The sequence below is a fragment of the Cnephaeus nilssonii genome, assembly GCF_951640355.1.
Source record: "Cnephaeus nilssonii genome assembly, chromosome: 1".
Lineage (NCBI taxonomy): Eukaryota > Metazoa > Chordata > Mammalia > Chiroptera > Vespertilionidae > Cnephaeus > Cnephaeus nilssonii.
Window position 1 is genome coordinate 59,898,575 of NC_137072.1, and position 24,013 is coordinate 59,922,587.

The 24,013-nt window shown below is 40.6% G+C and overlaps 1 pseudogene across 1 annotated transcript; it reads left to right on the top strand.

The window, feature by feature from the left end:
* Positions 1-5,868: 5,868 nt before the first annotated feature.
* Positions 5,869-6,292, top strand: LOC307101460 (replication protein A 14 kDa subunit-like; annotated as a pseudogene). Its single transcript has one exon. The product of its transcript is annotated as a replication protein A 14 kDa subunit-like (transcript).
* The last annotated feature ends 17,721 nt before the right edge of the window (positions 6,293-24,013 follow it).

A 24,013-nucleotide genomic window follows, 5' to 3' on the forward strand; every position in this document is an offset into this window, starting at 1 on the left:
CGTGAGATGAAGGACTTCAAGCAGGGGCATTAAATGACAATGTATGTGCTCTTCAACACAGGCAACAGTATGGCGGTTTCCATAGCGGAAGGGGGCTGAGGGATGGTGAAGGGGGTTGAGGGATGGTGAAGAGTAGAGGAAGCGGATATAGGGTGATGAAAGGAGATTTGACTTTGGATGGTGAGCACATAATGCAATATACAGAGGATATATCCTAGAATTGAAACCTATATAATTGGATTAACCAATGACACCCCAATGTTTTAATAAAAATACATAAATAAATAACAAAAAAAGAAAATGTGCATGCTAAACTGTGGTAGCTTCAGCAACTTGATTTTTTTTCCATAGTTTCCTGTATTTCTTTGCTAGCAATACAAATTAATTTCCTTAAAAGAACTTGATCTCAATGCAAGATGCAAAATGACTTTATATAATAGCACTGAGATGAAAATCACATCAACTCATCTTTCCTAATGGTTAGAACTACACTTTATTGAGTGATAACACTGTGTCAGGCACAGTAGTGAGCACTTTCCATATATTCTTGCATTTAATTCTTCTAAGCAGGTATTATTATTTCTATTTTCATAGATAAGTAAACAGGGGAATAATGTGGCTTGCCAGACTCCATACAGTTAGTCAGTGACCAAGCAGATTTATTCCGATGCAGAATGTTCTTAAATACTATGCTTTGCTCCTTCCTGGTCCTGATCTTGAGTGCCACTTATAGCAAGGATTACTTTTCCCCATGTTTAAAACCTAAATATTTTTTTTATTTTCTAAATCTGTGAGCAGTAGTCCTATATTATCCTATACACAAATGTTGTCTTAATGACTTTGTAAAAATTGATAATCCCGCCCTAGCCGGTTTGGCACACTGGATAGAACGTCGGCCTGGGGACTGAAGGGTCCCAGGTTCGATTCCGGTCAAGGGCATGTACCTTGGTTGCAGGCACATCCCCAGTAGGGGGTGTGCAGGAGGCAGCTGATTGATGCTTCTCTCTCATCGATGTTTCTAGCTCTCTATCCCTCTCCCTTCCTCTCTGTAAAAAATCAATAAAATATATATTAAAAATGGATAATCCCTCTAGGATTATAATGTAGCCTTTTAACTCTGCAGGGCAGCTAGACTCTATCAGAGATCCCATGAATCATATAAAGGGGGAGGTAGAGGGAAACAGACAGGAAATAGCTTTTAGGATGGGCTTCTGTGTTGGCAAGAATTAGACTCAGCTACTTTTAGCTGCAAAGAGGGAGCAGAATATTTCTGATTCAACACAAAATATAATACCCAGAGGATCAAGAAATGAAATGAATTGAGTTGAAGCACTTCAGAAGTAGTCTAGGATATTCATTTGCAATCTTTTTACCCTGGAGGAAGTTTTGAAATAATTTTCAAGTCTCAGGGAACCCCCACATAAATATTCTTATATCTACAAGTGACAAAATGTTAATGTGACTGGTAAAATATAGATATAATAATGCAATAACAGCTGTCAATAATTGTCACAGAAATAGGAATGATCTTTTTCCATGAATATTATGAATAACTTGTTTACCTATAAGTAAAAGGCCAAAGTGATAGGCAACAAGCACTTATTTTAGTTTAAAAAAAAGAGAAAAAAAAAGAATAGCTATTCAGGAAGCCCTGACACAGGCAGAAACCCAAATAGTGTTCCAAGCAGGAGAAAGGGAAGGGGAACAGTGACATCAATAGAAGGAAGGCGTTGCTATTGGTGCAGATAAGCTAGCATAGTGATACTAATTCTAATCGATGTTTTTGTTTTTTAGTCTGTAATCAGCAGTCCTGCAGTCATAATATCTGCTTCCTTGCTCTCCATGCACACAGTGCTTTGGGACACAGTGTTGCTTTAGACTCAATCCAAAGGTTATCTCGCCCTGCTTCACCATTCCAAAGGTTTGAGGCATTAAATGTGCAAGGTGATTTCTCTGGGATGGCAGCTCCAACCCCATTGTAAAGTATTTCCATTTATTATTAAAATTATTTTTTTACAAACTTATTGGCCTAGTTTTTTGGTATGGCCCTCTCTCCCCACAAAGGACACCAACAGTCACTAAGTTGGTAATGTAGGCAGAGGAAATTTAGCCTTTTTAAATTTTTATTTCCTATTTGATTTTTAAACCATATCTAATGTGTGAGTCCAAGTCCTCCAAGACACCAACACAGGTTTAAACAAGCAAGGACTTTATTACAGAAACATCTTTGAGAGATAATGGGCACGGAGACCGGGAAGACTGGGAGAGCCATCAGGCCATGAAGCACAGATGACCCTGTGTCAAGGAGAGAAGAAGGGAAGTTGGGTGGAAGTGGTCTAGATTCCCTTATGTCCAAGGAGGGGTCAGCAAGGCTGTCAGAGTCTTCGAACCAAAACTGGCTAACAGAGGGGTTTGCTGACACCCAGGTGTGGGTTTGCCTCCGTCACCAGCGGGGAGCACATTGTGGGAAGAGCGACCTTAGCACCAACACGGTGATCAGTTCAGAGCACAGCAGCCGGGGCGTTTGCTCAGTTAAGTTCCCTGTGGTTAGGGGTCTGCAAGGCACATTCTCAGGGCCGCCACATCCAAGACCTAATAATAAACGTCCATAATAAACATGGACTTCACAAGTAGTTAATAATGTAAGCTATGTGGGGTTTTTCCCCTTATTTAAAACTAAAATGACTTCTTATTCCAACTTTCTTGAAAAAAAAAAAAGAAGTTGGGTTTAGCTTACCTTTCTTAAAATCAGTATCTTACTTCCCCTTTCAAATATTATAAATATGTAGCATGTGTAATTTCATAAACTATGAATATATGTGGCAAACCTTAAAATGTTCTTTAAACTTATGTGACTTAATTTTTCTTGAGGTAGGCTTTGTTGATTTAATTTAAATAAAATTTCTAAATTGATTTAAAGGCTCATTACATACAGAGGAACAAAGGTATGGATGGCATATTTAAACATGAAAATTATTGACAATGCAATCAGTAAATCTACTAAACCATAAGCCAAAAGAGGATGAATAAAAATATATCTTAAGATAGATTTTAATAGAGAACCCAGAAATCGACCCAAACCACTATGCCCAATTAATATTCGACAAAGGAGGCATGAACATACAATGGAATCAAGACAGTCTCTTCAATAAATGGTGTTGGGAAAATTGGACAGATACATGCAAAAAAATGAAACTAGACCACCAACTTACACCATACACAAAAATAAACTCAAAATGGATCAAGGACTTAAATATAAGACAGAAAACCATAAAAAATACTAGAGGAATCCACAGGCAGCAAAATCTCAGACATATGCCGAAGGAACTTCTTCAATGATACTGCTCCTAAGGCAATGAAAAATAAAGAGAAAATAAACAAATGAGACTATATCAAAATAAAAAGCTTTTACACAGCAAAAGAAAACATCAATGAAACAACAAGAAAGACCACCACCTGGGAGAACTTATTTGCCAAAGTTATCACTGATAAGGGTTTAATCTCCAACATTTACAGGGAACTTAACAAAAGAAAGATAAACAATCCAATCAAGAAATGGGCAAGGGACCTAAATAGAAACTTTTCCAAAGAAGACAGAAGGAAGGCCAAGAGACATATGAAAACATGCTCAAAGTCACTAATCATCTGAGAGGTGCAAATCAAAATGACAATTCGGTACCATCTCACACCTGTCAGAATGGCTATCATCAACAAATCAATAAACGACAAATGTTGGCGAGGATGCAGAGAAAAAGGAACTCTCGCGCACTGCTGGTGGGAATGCAGACTGGTGCAGCCACTGTGGAGAACAGTATGGAGTTTCCTCAAAAAACTGAAAATGGAACTGCCATTTGACCCAGTAATACCACTTATAGGAATATATCCCAAGAAGCTAGAAACATCAATCAGAAAGGTTATATGCACCCCTATGTTCATAGCAGCACCCTTTACCATAGCTAAGATTTGGACACAGCCTAAGTGCACATCAGCTGATGAGTGGATTAGAAAACTATGGTACATCTACACAATGGAATACTAAGCTGTGCTAAAAAAGAAGGAATTCCTACCATTTGCAACAACATGGATGGAACTGGAGAGCATTATGCTAAGTTAGTGGTCGGCAAACTGCGGCTCGTGAGCCGCGGTTTGCCGCTCTGTTGACTAATGAGTTTGCCGACCACTGACCTAGACTCTCGATTCCAATAATTACAGGCTGTTGTTGTTCCTTGTGATTAAGCCCCTATCCCAGTGGTCGGCAAACTCATTAGTCAACAGAGCGGCAAACCGTGGCTCGTGAGCCGCAGTTTGCCGACCACTGTGCTAAATGAAATAAGCCAGTTAGAGAAAGATAAATATCACATGATCTCACTCATCTATGGGAAATAATGAACAACATAAACTAATGAACAAAAACAGATCCAGAGACAGGGAAGCATCGATCAGACCGCCAAACCTCAGAGGGAAGGTAGGGAGGGTGGGGGTAAGGGTAAGAGATCAACCAAAGGACTTGTATGCATGCATATAAGCCTAACCAATGGACACAGACACCAGGGGGGTGAGGGCATGAGTGGGGGGGAGGGGATGATGAGGACAAATATGTAATACCTTAACCAATGAAGAAATTAAAATGAAAAAAAAAGATAGATTTTAATACAAAACTTTGAAAAAGTAAATTTTTCCTGAGTAACATGATCAGACTCAAGTATAGTCCTACAGGGCTAGCAATTATAAAGTTATTATGCACAAATACTGGCTTTTGCACAGGTGGTGTGGCTTAGTGGTTGAGTGTCAACCTATGAAACAGGAGGTCACAGTTTGATTTCTGGTCAGGGCACATGCCCAGGATGCAGGCTCCATCCCAAGTGTGGGGCGTGCAGGAGGCAGCCAATCAATGATTCTCTCTCGTCATTGATGCTTCTACCTCTCTCTCCCTCTCCCTTCCTCTCTGAAGTTAATAAAAATATATTTTTTAAAAAGAAGAAGAATGACAAGATATTCCTGTTATTTTAAAAAAAAAAATCTGACTTTTAAAATTCTCTTTTATATTCCTACTAGAGGCCCGGTGCATGAAAATTCATGCACTCGGTGGGGGGGCCCTCAGCCCAACCTGTGCCCTCCCGCAGTCCGGGACCCCTCAGGGGAAGTCCACCTGTGCCCTCTGGGGAACCCTTGGGGGACCGCCAGATGGACATCCTTAGCGCTGCCAAGAAGGTGAGAGAGGCTCCCGTCACCAACGCTGCGCTCACAGCCATCAGCCCGGCTTGTGGCTGAGTGGAGTTCACCCTGTGGGAGCGCACTCACCACCAGGGACAGCTCCTGTGTTAGCATCTGCCCCCTGGTGGTCAGTGTGCATCATAGCAACCGGTTGTTCCTGGTTGTTCCACCATTAGAGTCAATTTGCAAACAGGCAGTCCTCGGATTACATCGGACTCAACATATGTCGTTTCGTGGTTACATCACCATCTCACATTTATTTATTAAAAAAAAAAGTTCCGTCATTTCTACGTATGTACATATGTGCTTTATGTTTTTTTATTATTTATTTACCACAAGTAAAGGTCAGGAATTGTTACCTTTCTTTAAAATTTTTTTTGCTGTTTCACTTCATTACTGCTGTGTATGTGCTCCATGTGAGTGACGTAGGTGCTTATGTAGGTGGGTTCCGACTTACGGCGAAAATCACATTATATCGCGCTGTAGGAACAAATCTCCAATGTAACCCGAGGACCTACTGTATTACTCTTTCATTATATAAGATTTATGTGTACATATTTTTTTTATTTTTGAAACTAGAAATAAAGAATAAAATAACTTGGTTTTTCACTCCTCCACTGGTTTCCCGCCGGCAGCCAATCTCCGTCTGCAATTATGGTGGAAGTGATGGAGTTGCCCAAATCATGCATAAACACCAGCATGCTAGCTCAGGCCATCAACTGGCCTGTCTGCTTCATAGGGAGGCTGGAAAGGATTCATCCCACTGGAAAAATGGTGTGTTTTTTTCCTTTCTCAAAGGAAAAAGTGCAACCATTGAGTTGATAGAGCCCCTTGGTGAAGAAATCTCTAGGATCGTGGAAGTAGTTGGAAGAGTAACAGATCATCTTATGTCCAGTTTAAAGAAGATAACCATCCTTTTGATCTTGGACTTTACAATGAAGCTGTGAAAATTATCCATGAGTTCCCTCATTTTTTTCCTTTGGGGGTTGTGCAATATGATTGATCTTGATTGCAAATAAGCTACATTGAAGACTATTAAAGGAGGTCCCTGATATTTGTGGGATAGATTCTTCTTATATTTAATTTGTTCTCTTTTTTTTATTTCATTTACCTAACTTTATTAGATATTCCAGTATGCCATTTTTAATGGAACTGGTATATTGACGGTTCTCTTCTACCTCCTCATAAAGAATCATTTCACTGGCATGTAGTCAGATCAGATGCAAAAGCAAAGCAGTTGTCTGACTTTAGTTTTCCGTTTTATTAATAAAAGTTTAAATAAAAAGAATAAAATAGCTTGAAACTCGTGCTTGTTTTTCTCCTGCACAGTTACCTAATTCTGGATCAAACTTGAGATAAACACAAATGTATTTCATTTTCAACCAAAATGAGATAATTTTCACCCTTTTTCTCATGATGATTGTTAAACAAGTCAAAGCTTGCTCACATTTGTAATGAGTGGAAAACTGCAGTGAAATGTTTGCTGCTTTCCTATGAATGGCAAGATACTCTTCCTTCACAGAAATCCACAACTTGTCTAGTGGCAAGACCCATAAAGCAATCTTAGCTGCATGATCAGACTGCAACTCACAGAATCCCTGTTCTCCTCTCAGTCAGGTTCTCGGGATCAGCAGAAGATTCAGAGAGAGGGTCTCTCACCCTTGTGTTGAGAGAAAGAGAAATACTATTCTGTTTTTTTCTGCGGGTCTTCCAAGTAGTTTCCATAAAGCTGAAGTCTTATGAATATCCTTCTTTACTCTCAAGCCCAGGCAACAGTGGGAACGTGTCAAGATTTCCTGTTGCAATCAATATATTTTTTTCCAAAGGCTCATATTCTTAGAAATTGAAGAATCTTGTCACTTGAAGTTAAACTACTTCCTCCATCGCCTTGTGGATACTTGTTCAACTGGTTCATCTAACGCAAAAATGCCTGCTAAGTAGCTAATTACTGCAGCCTTCTTTTTCAAAACACTCCACAAAATCTGGCTACCGCTTCTTAAAAATCCTTCGTAATTCACCTTTTAACTACAACACACTGTTGCAAACTGTTCCCCTGCTTCCTCACAGATTTCTATATGGAGCAGCAGGTTTATGTGATCGTCATCCACATGATAACACAATTTTAAAACACAATTCTGGAGTGAACTTGTAGTTATTTAATAAAGTTAATCATTTTGAAGCATCATTTATTTTAGAACTTTTAAAATTTTATCTATAAGAGTTTTTTACATCAGCAACTCTCTCTGAAGAAAGCAGTATGTTGTAATAACTTTACATTCAAGGAGCTCAATAAAACCCAAGCACCAAAAGCATGAATAAAATTATATCAAGGCACATTATAATCAAACTTTTTCAAACCTGTGATAAAGAGAGGATTCAACCAACCAGAGGAAAAGGCTCATTATATACAGAGGAACAAATGTATAGATGACATCATATTTTCATCAGAAACAATGCAAGTAAGAGAGTACAGCAAAATCTTAAGGTAGTGAAAGAAAAAAAATGTCGCCGAAACCGGTTTGGCTCAGTGGATAGAGCGTCGGTCTGCAGACTGAAGGGTCCCAGGTTCGATTCCGGTCAGGGGCATGTACATTGGTTGCGGGCACATCCCCGGTGGGGGGTGTGCAGGAGGCAGCTGGTCAATGTTTCTCTCTCATCGATGTTTCTAGCTCTCTATCCCTCTCTCTTTCTCTCTGTGTAAAACCAATTAAAAAAATGTCAACTTAAAATATCATAGCTCCCAAAATATCTTTCAAAAATGAAGGCAACACAGTTTTCAGACATACAAAAGCCAAACGATTTAATTAGCCACAAGCCCCATATTACAAGTAATGATAAAGGATGTTCTTTGGGCCCGGCCAGTGTGGCTCCGTGGTTGAGCATCAACCCATGCAGCAAGAGGTCACAGGTTTGAATCCTGGTCAGGGCACATGCCCAGGTATGGGCTCAATCCCTAGTAGGGAGCATGCAGGAGGCAGCTGATCAATAATTCTCTTTCATCATTGATGTTTCTATCCCTTTATCCCTCTCCCTTTCTCTCTCTGAACTCAACAAAAAAACTACTTTTTAAAAAAAAGATGTACTTTGGTCAGAAAGAAAATGATATCAGATAGAAATATAAATCTATACAAAGGAATAAAGAGTATTAGAAATGGTAAATTCATAGTTAAACATGTAATGTTTTTCTTTAAATTTTTTACTATAAAATTTGTAATTAAACAAAACTAATGACAATGTAGCATGTGGTTTAGAACATATGCAAAGTAAAATATGTTACAACAATAAGTGCAAAGGTAGAAAAGAAGGAAATGGAAGTAAACTCTTGAAATGTTCTTATACTATACATGAAGTGATATAATATCATTTGGAGATAGACTGTGGTAAGTTAACTATACTAATAAAAGCCTAGGTGGCCCTCGGGTGTGACAACAAATACATACAGCTTGCTATTCAGTAGTTTGGTCGTTCCTCACTAACCCCACTGCCAGCCTGGTCGTAGGCAGCTGTCTTGTGAGGGTGTGAGGGTCAATTTGCATATTACCTTTTTATTATATAGGATATATACATGCATGTATATATATGGCCCGATGCACGAAATTTATGTAAGAGTAGGCCTTCCTTCCCCTAGCTGCCAGCACTGGCTTCCCTCTGGTACCCGGGACCCAGGCTTCCCTCGCAGCCCCGGCTTCGTCCTGAAAGTCGTCCGGAAGGACATCTGGTCTAATTACCATATTACACTTTTATTATTATAGATACCAAAACATTAGCTATGATATAAAGAGGCTATAATAGATATTTTTTTTAATTTTTACCTTCATTATTATCCAAAGTTTTATAGTAAACAGAGAATCAGTTTAAAATGGAAAAATTAATTGCTTTTTAAAACTGTATTTATGTTTTCAACATGAATTTAGTTTATAATATAAATGAATAACCACATGTCCATATCTGTAATATAAAAATACTTTAAAAGCTGAGGTACCAGCATACTACTAGAATATGTTTTTGTTTCCTGAGAGAAAACTTTAAAAATAGAACCATTTCGTTTTTCCAGATAAAGATAACTGATAGTATATTAGCAATAACTATTGCTATGACAAATACAATTATTTAGAATTTAGAATTTTTCAAGATTTATGAAGAAGTGACATTTTATTTCAAATAAAAGTAATTTATTTTCTTACAAGGTAAACACAACAAATGAAAAGCCCTCCCATGTATCCTTTTATCTCCTACGGTAAGTGTATATTTAAAACATAACATGAATTAAAAGAGCCACTGGAGGTTGAAGAAAGGATTTTACTTTTTTAATTCATTTCCTACTAAAACTTACATCGTTGTTGTGATCAGGAGCTCAATAATTTAAAGAGGTTTTTTTTTTATAGAAATCTATTTTAGATCTGAAGTTTGCCAATTTTTATTCAGTAATGGCTTTTATACAATTTATTCCGGGTCACAAAATGAACTGCAAAGTAGGGCAGAGGACTGAATCTGTCAGAACGGATTGGATGCCCGTGTGCAGAACACTTTATAGCACCTCTCCGGACTCAGATGAATAAAACATTTTGCAAGAAACCTGGTCTCAGAAGCATACATGAACTTTCTGAGACCAGAAAGTTCACATAGGAACTTTCATGATACTGACAACAGACTGCTTTTCTTAAGAGAAAAAATATTATATGGGAAATGGTTCATCACTGAATATGCTATACTGGATTTCTTTCTTATTACTTTAACATCAATATTTAATAAATATTTATATAGAATAAGAGTCTAGTTATAAAAAATAGTATTTTATAATAAATAAGTGTACAGAATACGCTATACATCAGTTAACCTTTTATGAGAAGTTACAAATTTTACATAAAAATTCCGGGCAAGTTATAGTTATTAGTATGTTCAGGACACAAGTAGTAAAATAGATCAACTCTAAATATGGTCAATATTTGCTGATAAATTTTTATATAAAAGTGTACTTTCACTTTTTAAAAAAGTATTTTTTATTGATTTCAAAAGGGAGGCAGAGAGAGATAGAAACATCAATGATGACAGAAAATAATTGATCAGCTGCCTCCTGCACGCTACACACTGGGATAGAGCCCACAACCGGGGAATGTGCCCTGACTGGGAATCAAACCTGATCTCCTGATTCATAGGTCAATGCTCAACCACTGAGACATACCAGCCAGGCTACTTGCACTTTTTTATAAGTAGCTTGTTTGGCTCAGTGGATAGAATGTCAACCCACAGACTGAAGGGTCCTGGGTTCAATTCCAGTCAAGGGCACAGTTGCAGGTTTGTATGGGAGGCAACCGACCCACATTTCTCTCTCACATTGATATTTCTCTCTCTCTCTGACTGTCCCCCTCCCTTCCACTCTCTCTAAAAATCAATGGAAAATATCCTCAGGTGAGGATTTAAAAAAGGACACAAAAAACTAAACACTGGAATATTTATAGGACAATATTTGCACAGTTGTGGCTTCAAATGGATTGACATCATGTCATCCTGTCAACTGGAAATCTTATTGCTGAAAAGTTAAGTTACTGTTAAACAAGAAACCAGAGCCATTATCTTTAGACTTTTAAGTCAAAGAAATCGTGGTGAAAGGGACTTCTAACATTATATTTATCAGAGAGGAAACTGATATCCAGAATGGTTCCGGGACTCCCACAAGGTCATGCAGACAGTGGAGGGTTAAATCAGGGCCACAACATAGGTCTCCCATGTCCTAGGCCAGAGTTGTTTCTCTTAGAGAATTCTTTGTGATCATCCATGCAGGAAGACCAGGTGCTATTTTGAGCGTTTCAATTTTTTTATTCTGCAGGAATCTCCCACTGTTTGCAAGACATTTAACATTCCTATTCCAAGCCTATTCTATGCCAGTAGCACCTGCACATTCTTTTTCCCCCCAGCTTTGTTGAAATGTAATTAGCAAATAACACTGTGTAAGTTTAAATTATCAGCACATTCTTAAATGCATTCTAGAATGACAGCATTGCCCTGGTTAAGTAACGCCACATGCTTCAGAAGTTTGTGTCTTCGGACGTGAAGAACAAGAGTCCCAGGTGTCTCATGACATTCTTCTGCTTTCGTTCAGCAATTCCCTAAGTATGCCGGGTCTTTCCTTGGAGCTACATGGAAGCACTTCCTTGTGTTCTTTGTATTCCCATTGCCAATGTGTGTTTAGAAGTAAAAAATGAAGACTACTGGGGAGTGGTCACCAGAAATAAAACCTTTTATTCCCCTTTATTTTTATGCTACTTGTGGATTTTTATACCCCTTGTGGATTTGTTGAGGAATACACACAAATATGACATTATAAAACATCTATTAAATACAAAGACACCGAATGATTCTGACAGGCATCTTACATGGAAAAGTTAGGAAGTTCACTTGTATGTTAGCTATCCAGTCATATCCTTTAAGTTTTAATAGTCCTCAGTAGAAAAGCTAGGTCAAATAATAAAATATTATTTTATAGTTATATAAAGTTATATAACCCCAGTTTGACTATATAATGTGAAAAATTACTCTGTGTGTGTGTATTTAGCCAAACACATACTATATACTATGACCCAGACATTGTTCTAAGCACTTTACACATATTTATCCAGTTAATGCTCATACCAATCCTTGAGGTAGGTCATATTTTATCCTCATTTCATAGATGAGGAAACAGACAAGGAGAGTAAGATCATACAGCTAGCATATGGCAGAGCAGTAATTCAAATCCAGGCAGGCAGAATCCATCGTCCATATTCTTCACAACCTCACTCTGCTGCCTCTCTGCAGCACAAGGATTATGTGAGGCTAGAATATTGTGAAATGTTTAGGATTCTGGCCTATCATAAGAAAACCCAAAGTGGCCACTTGCTAATCAGATGTTGTCTTGCTATATCTGACGCAAAGTCTTCTAGACATCTTTTCATAGGAATTTCATTGAAATCCAGTTTTCTCAGGACCTGATTCTGTAGCCTCAAATATCCAAAGGGGTGAAAAATAAATTAAAAAGAACTATATATCTGTCTTCTCATTTGTATTAATATAAGATGGTTTCACATATGTGAATTTTTAACAGTTAAGCTTGAACAATACATAATAGCAGGGTTAGAATTCTCTTTTCCTTAAATTACAAACCTGTTCCACATTTTAGGAAACTCTTTAGATGCTCCACATCCTCTTTCTAACAACTAGTGGTTTGAGCAATCTCCACTAAGGGTAAAGGTTGATGATGAAGAAAACCTTGAGCACAGTTCTAGGTCCAAACAGAGAAACTGTCCTTTCAAATTGAGATTTCATGTGTTTAAATAAAATTAGTTCTTTCTCATGGAAGCCTGAATATTATCCTTGCTGCACAGAAAATAATTTTATATTCATTTACATACATATGGTTCCTCTTTAATTATAATCCATGCAAACAATATTATTTCTATTGTGTTATACAATTGGAATTCCATTGTGAGTGATACAATAAAGCATTGACCTTATATTCCCATGTCCTAAAACAGTGCCTGGAATATAGGAGGTACTCAATAATTGCTGAGTAAATAAATAACAGGAGAGTAGCAAATAGAAGGGAGAAATTGGCCATTGTGTCTTGGTCAAAATACACAAGTAAATTACGCTTCCATACTTTTATTATATTTGACATCTTTTAAACTTGTTTATATAAAAATAAAATTGTGGTTGATGACATTAGATTTCAAATATCTATTTTCTACTTTAAGGGACAAGAATGAGCATGAAAAGATCATATAAATCTGTAACTGATGAGTAATGAAAACTTTTTTGTTCTCTAACACTTTCTATTGAATAATATTTTACTTCAATTGTTATTATTCTTCCTACACCTTTACATTAAAGAAATGCAATTTTCTTCTAAAATTTAAGGGTCAATATAAACTGACATAACATGAAAACCCAATTCTTCGTGCTTATTGATTTTTCACTGACTGACAATACATTAGCCATTGTAGATGGAAGCCAAATGTACATTAGCAATGACCTTTGCTTTATAAACTTTAGGGTATGCATGAGTAAAATATTAACTGAAAATGAGAAGAAAGGGTGTGAAAATGGAGGATCTAAAAATGAAAGAAAATACTAAATTTTACCCTTCAATATTTTTTTCTAGAGCTAACGTTGACCTATTCTCGCCCAAACCATCTTTCTTTTGCCAACAAGTAGCCTTCTTCCTCCTAAAATACGAGGGAATGGTAGCTCGGTTTTATTTGAAAACCACCCCTCTCCCATTCTCAGCATGTGGTTTAGAAAGAACAATCCCTGCTCAAGGCTTGGGAGCAGTGGGCCCTGACTGAGTTAAACCAGGCAGTGGGACCCAGCCCACTGGCTACGGTTCTAGCCTCGAGACACACATAAGTTATCAGAACCAATAAGGGATGAGAAGACATTTACTGGGGGTGGATTTGATGGTCTGAGTGCATGGGTCTTAGAGCTCCACAATAACTTTCTGTGATGAGAGGAGCCAGCCTGGGACTAAAGCTGACTACAGGGAAGCTGACTCCAAAGACAGATCCTAAGAACATGGTTAGAGTCTTTAGCACAAGCCACACCTAAAGCCAGGCTTCCCTCTAAACTCTTGATTCTAGTACTCAATAAACTACCACACACCTGCTTTTACTTATTTTTTTTAATGTTTTTATTGATTTTTACAGAGAGGAAAAGGGAGAGGGGGAGAGAGAGAAAAAAATCAATGTTTGAGAAAAACATCTATTGGTTGCCTCCTGCACGCACCCCGACCTGGGATCAAACCCCCAATCCGGGCATGTGCCCTGATTTGGAATAGAACTGGCCACCCTTTGGTCCACGGGGTGACACTTAACCAACCGAGCTACACCAGCCAGGGCCACACTCCTCCTTTTAAACCAGTATGGGCTGGAATATGACACCTGTATTATAGAGACTCAACGAACACAACATCGCAAGTCAGGCCAATTTTCAAGCAGAAGCGTGATGTACAGAAAATGTGATAGTCATTCTAAAGTATTTTATAAAATAAGATGGGAGAACAATCAGTAGAATTGAGAAACATAATTAGGCTGTTAATTTTTTTATTTGAAAATGCTTTGACTTGCTAATTTGAAGAGCTAAAATGGACATACCTATCCGATTTGTCTAAAAATTGCACTGTGCTTTTTCAACATTACCTGACTTTGAACTACTTCAAAGTAGTGGATAGAATAGATGTTTAACTCTTTGCACGACAAACTAAAAAGATGAATTAAGTTTCTATAGATCTGTGAACTCCAACAGTGGGCTTCATCCCCTTCCCCTGGCTCTCTGAGAGGCCTACCCTGTGTGTTGTTGTTTTTTAAGGAAAAATAATTCAAGCTGAAAATTGAATGTCCTACTTTACACTTCTTTATTTTTAAGAAGTGATGCTTGAAGTTTGCAAAATGAAGCTTGTCACTTTTGGTTCAGTTCAAACCCAGTTCCCCTAGTTGAATATGAAGTTAGGATTAAGTTATTGTTAAAGTTTTTGTAAGTAAAATTTATGATTTACAGTAAAAAAAAAATTGTCTTAATATAATGTTACTTTTCCAGGCGATTGGTTAGAATGTGCTGCACACGCTCTCCATTTCTCTTGCGCCATTTTTCTCCATTGCCGTGACATGCTGCTCCGGGACAAGGGGATCACGAGGTGGAGCCATTTGGGTTTTCCTTTCCCCCTTACCCCCCTTCAGTTCTGCTTTGTTCTTTTTCCTATTCTTTCCCCCTCATCTTCCCACCCTGCCTCCCTTTCTGCCATCTCCCATTTTCCTTTAGTCAAAAAGAGAGAAGTAGAATTGTATCTGGGAATAAGGAAATGCACTGATGGGAAAAGGGATTCCCTCTTTGTCCTGATCACCATCACTGTAGCTACCACTGAAAGCTTTCAGAAATAGTCTGCTCTTACCATTCTTACTTTTTCATTTCACATTATTTAATATTTTAAAATGGTAAACTATCACCTGAACACAGAAAAGCACATAAAAACAAATGCACAGTTTATTTACTGCCATTAATTCTTCAATGGATTGCTTGGATTCTGCCCCCATCCTTCCAATAACACTGCTCTGAAAAGGGTCACAGTGACCTAATTGCAATTACTATATTGATCACTATATTTTATTTTTCCAAGTTCTACCTCGCTCCTTTTCTAATCTGCTTGATCTTTTTTTGTTGTTTCCTGTCCCTTGCTCCTCTTTTAAAGCCTTTCTATATGTAAACTAAACTTCGCTATGTTTGCACTCTATACGATAATTTCAATAAGTAGAGGCTGAGTGGGTCTAATACTGCTCTCAGTTGTTTCTGCTGGCTGTCACTCCTGTTGCCTTGTGAGCTTGTTCTTTGCACCTTCATCCATGGAAATTTGTTGAGGCCTGTGTTGAAGTTGTATTTCTTCAGGGAGGGTTTGGGTGTACTCCTACCAATCTCTTGCAAGCACAACCACCTTAAATTAAATTCTCAGTTTGATGGTCTGGGGACCACACAGAGTAAATTCATACTGTAAATCTATGTGAAGTCAGTTCATGCTACAAATTCTCAGGAAAAAATATTTCTATTCCACCCACCCAATGCCATGGTCAAGGCAGGAAAGTTTTTTCACTGTCCCTCCTGTCCTACAAGTTTATTTCTAATTCCCTGTCAATGATGATGTCGTCTTTTGTGGTTCTAACGGTATGGAAAATTTCTCCTATCTCTCTGATTTTATTAAACAACTAGAGGCCCGGTGCACAAAATTCATGCATGGGGTGGGGGGTGGAGGGTGTTCCTCAAGCCAGCCTGCACCCTCTCCAATCAGGGACCCCTCGAGGGATGTCCGACTGCCCGTTTAGGCCCAATCGGGCCTAAACGGGCAGTCGGACATCCCTCTCACAATCCAGGACTGCTGGCTCCCAACTGCTCGCCTGCCTGCCTTCCTGATTGCCCCTAACTGCTTCTGCCTGCCAGCCTGATCACCCCCTAACCACTCCCCTGCCAGCCTGATTGATGCCTAACTGCTCCCCTGCCAGCGTGTTTGCCCCTAACTGCCCTCCCCTTTAGGCCTGGTCACCCCTAACTGCCCTCTCCTGCAGGCCTGGTCCCCCCCCCCCAACTGCTCTCCCCTGCAGGCCTGGGTCCCACCCAACTGCCCTTCCCTGCAGGCCCGGTCACCCCCAACTTCCCTCCTCTGCTGGCCTGGTCACCCCTAACTGCCCTCCCCTGCAGGCTTGATTGCCCCCAACTGCCCTGCCTTGCAGGCCTGGTCCCTCCCAACTGCCTTCCCCTGCTGGCCATCTTGTGGTGGCCATCTTGTGTCCACATGGGGGCAGGATCTTTGACTACATGGGGGCAGCCATCTTGTGTGTTGGAGTGATGGTCAATCTGCATATTACCCTTTTATTAGATAGGATAGAGGCCTGGTGCAGGGGTGGGGCCAGCTGGTTTGCCCTGAAGGGTATCCTGGATCAGGATGGGGGTTCCCTTGGGGTGCGGGGCGGCCTGGGTGAAGGGCCTGTGGTGGTTTGCAGGCCGGCCACGCACCCTGGCGACCCAAGCAGAGGCCTGGTATCTGGGATTTATGTTTCTTCTACAATTGAAACTTTGTAGCCTGGAGCGGAGCCAAGCCTCCTGCTCGCTCCATGGCCGGCAGCCATTTCTTTTGGGGTTTGTGTAGCTTCTATAATTGAAACTTTGTAGCCTGGAGCAGAGGCCTAGGCCAGCCTGGGCTGCAGAAGCTTTGCTTCCTCCATTGCCGGGGGCAACCCTTGCGTCCTGCTCTTTCTAGCTCAGTGGCTGCCGCCATTTCTGTTTGGATTTGTTTACCTTCTATAATTGAAACTTTGTAGCCTTGAGTGGAGGCTTAGGCTGGCAACGACAGGTGGAAAGCTTGGCTTCCTTTGTTACTGGGGAAGCCCAAGCCTCCTTTCTGCTCTCTGTGGCTGTAGCCATCTTGGTTGGGTTTATTTGCATATTTGCTCCTGATTGGCTGGTGGGCGTGGCTCATGGGTGTGGCTTTTGGTATAGCGGAGTTAGGGTCAATTTGCATATTACTCTTTTATTAGGTAGGATATTTATTGCAATTACTATAAATGATGCTCTCCCACTCCTTTATTGTAAAATTTCTGAAAATAACATTTTTTATCTTAATTATCTATATACTGCTCAGTATGGTATTGATTCATTCTGTTAGCCAATATTTATTGAACACATTTGTGTCTGGAATATTCAGATTCTGGATATATAAAAATTGCCAAAGCATTTAAGGTCCCTGCTGACCTGGAGTTCACTTGTTAGGGTACAGTTATAAGTATCCAAAAAAGTATTTGTGAAACAAATGAACCATTCAAGTAGCAAGAGGAAAGAAGAAAAGGAAACTGTCAGCCACAAAAGAAGGTGCGGTCACATTTACTGAAATAGCAGCAAAAAGGACTGAGATGGTTAAAATGAGCCTCCTACGGAGAGCCTTCTAGAACCAAATCCAGGTTCAGAGTGTCAGGTAGTGCCCAAGATGAAAATAAACTGGTTTAACTGGAGTACAGAAGCCAAGAAACAGGAAGCTAAACTGTAGGAAGCGGTTATAGGTTTAAGCCTCAGACTGACCTGCTGGCAAAGTCACAAACAAGTCCCAGCTTGGAGGGCACAGTCCTCTAAGCATAATTAAGCTTGATCTTGTGACTGCTCCCTAGATCTTTCCTGGGTAGCTAGTGGGCTGTGGGAGGGGCAGCAAGTGCTGCCAAAACAAGTGAAACTTACAAGAACATTGTCAATAGCCTTGTTTGTCCCTGACAATAAATAAAGCCTCAGCTTTGCAGTCTGGATCTGTCTGTGGCCTCAGCAAGGCACAGAAGATCCACCTAGACCCAGCTTTTTCTCTTTGTCTATCATTTCTCCATCCTTCGTCAACCCCGCTCAGGCTCCCCGAACCCTTGGCTGTGCTGGCGCGGCACACTAAACAATCTCCCAACAACCCCGGCAGTGTTTTTGAACAACTTGCTTTTATCACAGCTCTGCTAGGTGGGCCCAAATCACTTAGGAGTATTAACAAATAAGGTAAAGATGATGACAATCACTCTAAGGGGTACATCCTCCTTCAAGATGCTCCCTTACAGGACAGGGACCTGCTCATCTTCTGCATTTCAATTCCCCGCTTCCTCTTCTATTCTTACTTCTTCAAACATTTACACTTTTACTTCTCCCTTCCTATGTCTTCTTAGTCCCCATTTGTTTTCCTCTAGGTCAGTGGTCGGCAAACTGCGGCTCTCGAGCCACATGCGGCTCTTTGGCCCCTTGAGTGTGGCTCTTCCACAAAATACCACGTGCGGGCGCGCACATACAGTGCGAGTGAAACTTCGTGGTCCATGCGCAGAAGTCGGTTTTCAGCTCTCAAAAGAAATTTCAATCGTTGTACTGTTGATATTTGGCTCTGTTGACTAATGAGTTTGCCGACCACTGCTCTAGGTTACACTGGAATTTGCTGAGTGATAAGGGTGATAATTGTTGTAATGAGATAACTCTTATTGGGCTCCTTCAGGAGGGAGCTGATTGCTTTGATCAGAAGCTTGGAACTTTGAGCTCCACCTCCCAACCTCTAGGGAGGGTAGAGGAGTTAGAGATTAATCATCAAGGACAAAATGATTCCAATAATTGGACCTACAGGATGAAACTTCGCTTATAAAAGCCTAAACCCTGGGGTTCAGGGAGCTTCCAAGTTGGCAAACACATCCATGTGCCAGGAAGGTGGCACACCCAACTTCATAAGGACAGTGTTCCTGTGTTCAGGACCCTTCTGGGACCTGGGTGAGGGCACACTGTCTTTATCCGAAAACTGTCTATCATCATGGAAAGATTAAGAACCTTGTTGCTGAAACAATAGGGTCTGGAGGTGCCCACCCTTTGCAATCCTCTGCCCGCATTGCCTGTAATCTGTAACCATTATACCCATTTTTATTGCTTTTCTATACCCATTCTTATTCCTTTTGTCTACTTCCCCATGCCTATAATACCCATTTTTATTCCATAGAGCAGATTTTTGTGGATGACCTGCTGTTCTCCCATACTGCCGGCAATATTGGAAAAGAAAAAAACTCATATACAATTCAAACCTGTCTCTGCTTAATTGGCTCAAGTAGCAACAGGCATCCTGGACCCATTCGTTGTCCGGTTTCAAATTCAACTTTTAAGTTTATTTTTGAAGCAAAACAGAATTTTTAAAAATCTGGGTTCTCTGTCATCTTAAATTAACACATCAAGTTTATGTGCATAACCTCAGACATCTCTCATTAAGAAACAAAGAAGTATTGCCCTAACCGGTTTGGCTCAGTGGATAGAGCATCGGCCTGCGGACTGAAGGGTCCCAGGTTCGATTCCGGTCAAGGGCATGTACCTTGGTTGCAGGCACATCCCCAGTAGGGGGTGTGCAGGAGGCAGCTGATCGATGTTTCTAACTCTCTATCCCTCTCCCTTCCTCCCTGTAAAAAATGAATAAAATATAAAAAAGAAACAAAGAAGTATCTTTATATAAAACTCTGTTCTATTATATAACTTTTTAAAAAAATTAATTGCTTCAGTAGATGAGAAAAACTGCCTTCAGTTTACTTGGTCTTGTTTTAGGTTCAAAAGTAATTGTGTTTTCTTTGTAAATAAGTTCCAGAAGATCAACATATTCTGAAATATAGGAAAGAATTAGGTATCATTTTTATTCGTCTTGGAAGAAATTAGATGTGATTTGATTACAAGTATAGCTGTGAAGATTTCCCTTGACAAAAAAAGCACTTTTGGCAGAGGTTATTTTATAGGTTAATGAGGCTGAGCCTTGCAGTCAATATTTCTTTTCTAACTTAAAAAAAATAAGTTGAATGTTACAAAATCTCACTGATTTCTTTAATATTTGTTTAGTAACTCTAATACATCATATCCCCCTGAGATTTTATTAGTCACAATTAAAATCCCCAAAGATCAATGTTCAAAGTTCTAGGGATATTCATAAATCACAACCTTATACATTTCATTATGCATTAATAACACCTTTTGTTTCTGGTTTTCCAAATTATACTACACAAACATGTTCTTGGCATGGGCCTGTGAGCCAGGCAGGCTTGGAGCTTGGGGCAATCTGGATGAGGAGAAACAGTGAAAAGCCGGGACTCTGGCACCATGCCCAACACCCCCGCCCCCCCCCCCCCACCACACACACACACACACACACACACACACACACACACACACATTTCTTTTCTTTTATCCTCGCCTGAGGATATTTTTCCATTGTTTTCAGAGAGAGTGGGAGAGGGAGAGACCAAGAGAGAGAAACATAGATATGAGAGAGACATATCAATTGGTAGCCTCCCAAACGCATCCCATCCAGGGCTAGAAGCCTGCAAATGAGGTACGTGCCTGTGACTGGAATCCAACCCGGGACCCTTCAGTCCACAGGCCAACACTCTATCCACTGAACCAAACCGGCTAGGACAAGCAGAGAGATTTCTATGGAGAAAAGATGTTGGCCGCCCTCGTGATCTGTAGAGTCACGGCTAGATCCACCCTTCAGCCCCAGGCCTTCATGACTGTGCCTGTCAGTTGCATGGAGCTTCATTCAAGGATTTTCTGAGCCTGATTTATGGTGATAATTCAGCTGCCTGGGGAATAACACTAGTAGATGCAATCTCTGGAATTATAGCCAGCACATTTCTGGATGCTAAAAGTGATTTTAAGGAAGGCCTTGGCTAAGTGCCTCATGGATTCCTGCAGCCTGGCCCACAGCTCCCGGCAAGGGTTGAGATCTCTGTCCTTCTCTCAGACAGGAATGTTCGGTTGGGTCTCTGCCAGCTCCGTTGGGGGGCTCCCGCTGAAATGGGTGAAGTACTGTAGGTCACAGGATTGGTGTTGGGGATCACCAATAGACATTGATTTGTGGAACACCCAGGATTATGCCTGGCACGCAGCCAATATTCAGCACATGAACCAGGAGTAATCCTTGTCCTCTCGGAGACAGAATTTCAATAAGGGACTTCCCACCTGGTTTGAGGAGGCAGGTGCTGGGCTCTAGGATGAAGACGGATCAAGATTGCATTCTAGCCCTTGGAGGCTCACTGTCTGAAGGGAGCCATGCCCTTGGTCAGTAGGCCCCGTTGTCTGGAGCTGGGAGAAGCAAGTTTTATTCCCTTCTTGGCCCCTGATGACTGTATGACCTTGAGCAGATCAAACCCCTGCTGTGGGTCACTGGTAGCGAAATCATCTAATTGCTCTTCTACACTGGGACACTTGACAGTAAAAGGGGCACTGTAACACTTACTCTGGGATGACCAATGGAAACCAGAACATTGCTAGGCAAAGCAGGCCCAGTGACCCCAGGACACCTGTTAGATGGGGACGACGTTGCTAGTACTGCTGGTGCTGCTTGGCGACGGGGCGTGAGTCTGCGCCTCCATTTACCCACTGCATTTGCACAGGCAGTTTGCATTTCTGATTCAGGGGTATGAACACAAGTGGGCCTTCAGCTGCTTGGAAGAACCCATTTCTCTTTGAGCCCTTTTCCCAAACGGCAGCTAGAGCAGGGCCCATCTGTTTTTTGTTTTTTTGTTTTTTTTATGGATGGGCCGGTGTTGATTGACAACATACACTGTAGCCCCAGGAACCTGGGGGACTCGAAACTGCCCTCTCATGTATACAGACACTCCAGCCAACACTTCCAGTGATGAAGCAATGCCCTAGACCTCAGCAAGGGTGCCCAAGGCCCCTGGAGGTCTGCTCAGAGTCACTGGGGAGAGAGGGCTGTGTCACATTTTCCAGGCCAAGGCTGGAGACCAAGGGTTCTCATTGAATAGGGTTGCTTAATAATTGGTGTTTATAAGTGCTTGGAGTGTGTCTATTTAATCTGCAACCCTTTTACATTTGAAGGACCTGAGATTCAGAGCAGTCCAGAGAGCTGCCAAGGTTACCTAGGGAGAAAGCAGAGAAGCTGGTGTTCGCATGCCAGCCTTTTAGCCTTCAACAACCTTACTCCTGCTTGTGTTTCTCAAAGCATGCCAATGAGGTATGCAAGGTGATTTTAGTTTACAGATAGTCAGGTTGAACAAGAACAAAACCACAGTTGGCACAAAGACCTGTGATGTTGCAGATATCATTGCCTAGGATGTAAAGTGCACTGTATATTTAAATGGGAGAAGGTCAACTTTGTGAAAATACTAAGGTGATAAGTGGACATAGCCCACCTTGAGGAGGGCTAAATTTGGAGTGCAGGTCCTAGCTTTGACTTGTAATAGTTTGTGTTGGGTTCAGAGTGAGTGCCTCTGAGCCTGTGACCTAAGTAGCAGTGTCCTGTTTCATGTCATCTGTGCCTTTTAGCCCACCATGGTCCTCCCAGGACAAGGGCTACAGTGATATAATCTGCTTGGATTGACTGAGATTACTGATCTGGGCCCTGCCAACTCTATTATATTTATTGAGCACTCACAAGTTTCCCAGCCAACCCCTGTATTACTCTGAGATTTTAGTATGAAATAGTAAATATCATGCTATGCTTTTTTTTTTCCCAAGTGTACTTAGTTGCCAAACACTTTCCATTTGGTCTGAGATCTGTTCATTTTTCAAATACTATATATATACACACACTTAGAGTAATGGTTCCCCAGGCCAAGCTGAGGACCTGTCCTTGAGAATTCTGGATATTTCTCACCCACACGGCTGCTCAGGAGGCATTCCTGCTGGTGGGGGCTCACGGGTCATGAGTTCTAACGCTGTTTGACCCTCTAGACACTCCAGGGTCCCGGAGGCAGGACCTGGATCCCTGACTCTTCAAGAAGCAGTCGTACTAGTGATGGGGTTTGGGACAGAGACGGGGCCATAATCATCTGACAAGCCAGCAAGTGGCTGCAATGCAAGTGACAGGAAATCCGCTGAGATCAGCCCCTTTCTGGGGGTCAAAGCAGGATGCCCAGCAGCGCCTGCACCTTCCCCTCTCTGGGCGGAGTGCTTGCTCCCCAGAGCCAGAGACTGCCCAGCGACAGTCCCATTCCACTTGCCTTAAAACTGGAGAGAGGAATGTCGTATTTGCACTTAGCAAAGGATTTTAAAACTTAAAAAACAAAAGGTGCATGACCTGTCACTTTGTATAAAAATAGCAAAAATGATTACTAAATGTTTTTTGTACTCTCTGGTAGTAAAAACACATAAAATAATCATGTTTCAACTACTGTGTAAAAAGCCTGTATCATATATACCTTGGACTTTTGTAAATAAATGTTTGTGCACTCTGAAAAAAAAATGCACTTTTATAAATGGTAACCAATAACCAGAATCTGTGGTTATCATCTTTTAAGGTGCACAAAGTTAAATGAGAGCACATTATTTCTGTGCTTCTCAAACTAAGATACATATAAGGAGCATGAGGTAACCTAAGATAGCATGATTCACCTTCCTAGAGGATATGAATTGTATACTCATATATTACAATACCTGGAAGAGGAAAAATTCTTGTATTACAATTATTTATGGAACTAGAATACAGCGCTTATGATAAAACACAGCATCAAATCCCTTCAATGTCATGATTGAAGTGAGAAGTTTTTTAAAAAAGCAGGAAGTTCTGTAAAAAGCACAGCAGTATTTACATACAGACATACCTCCTTTTACTGTGCTTCATAGATGTTGCATTTTTTTTTTTAAAAAAAAACTAAAGGCAGAACCCTCCACTAGCAAAAACATTATAACTCACTTTATTGGTGTGGTCTGGAACTAAACCCACAGTATCTCCAAGTTGTGCCTATATGGCTGGGACTAATTACTATGACATTTCTTTTGATCTGATTTTCTA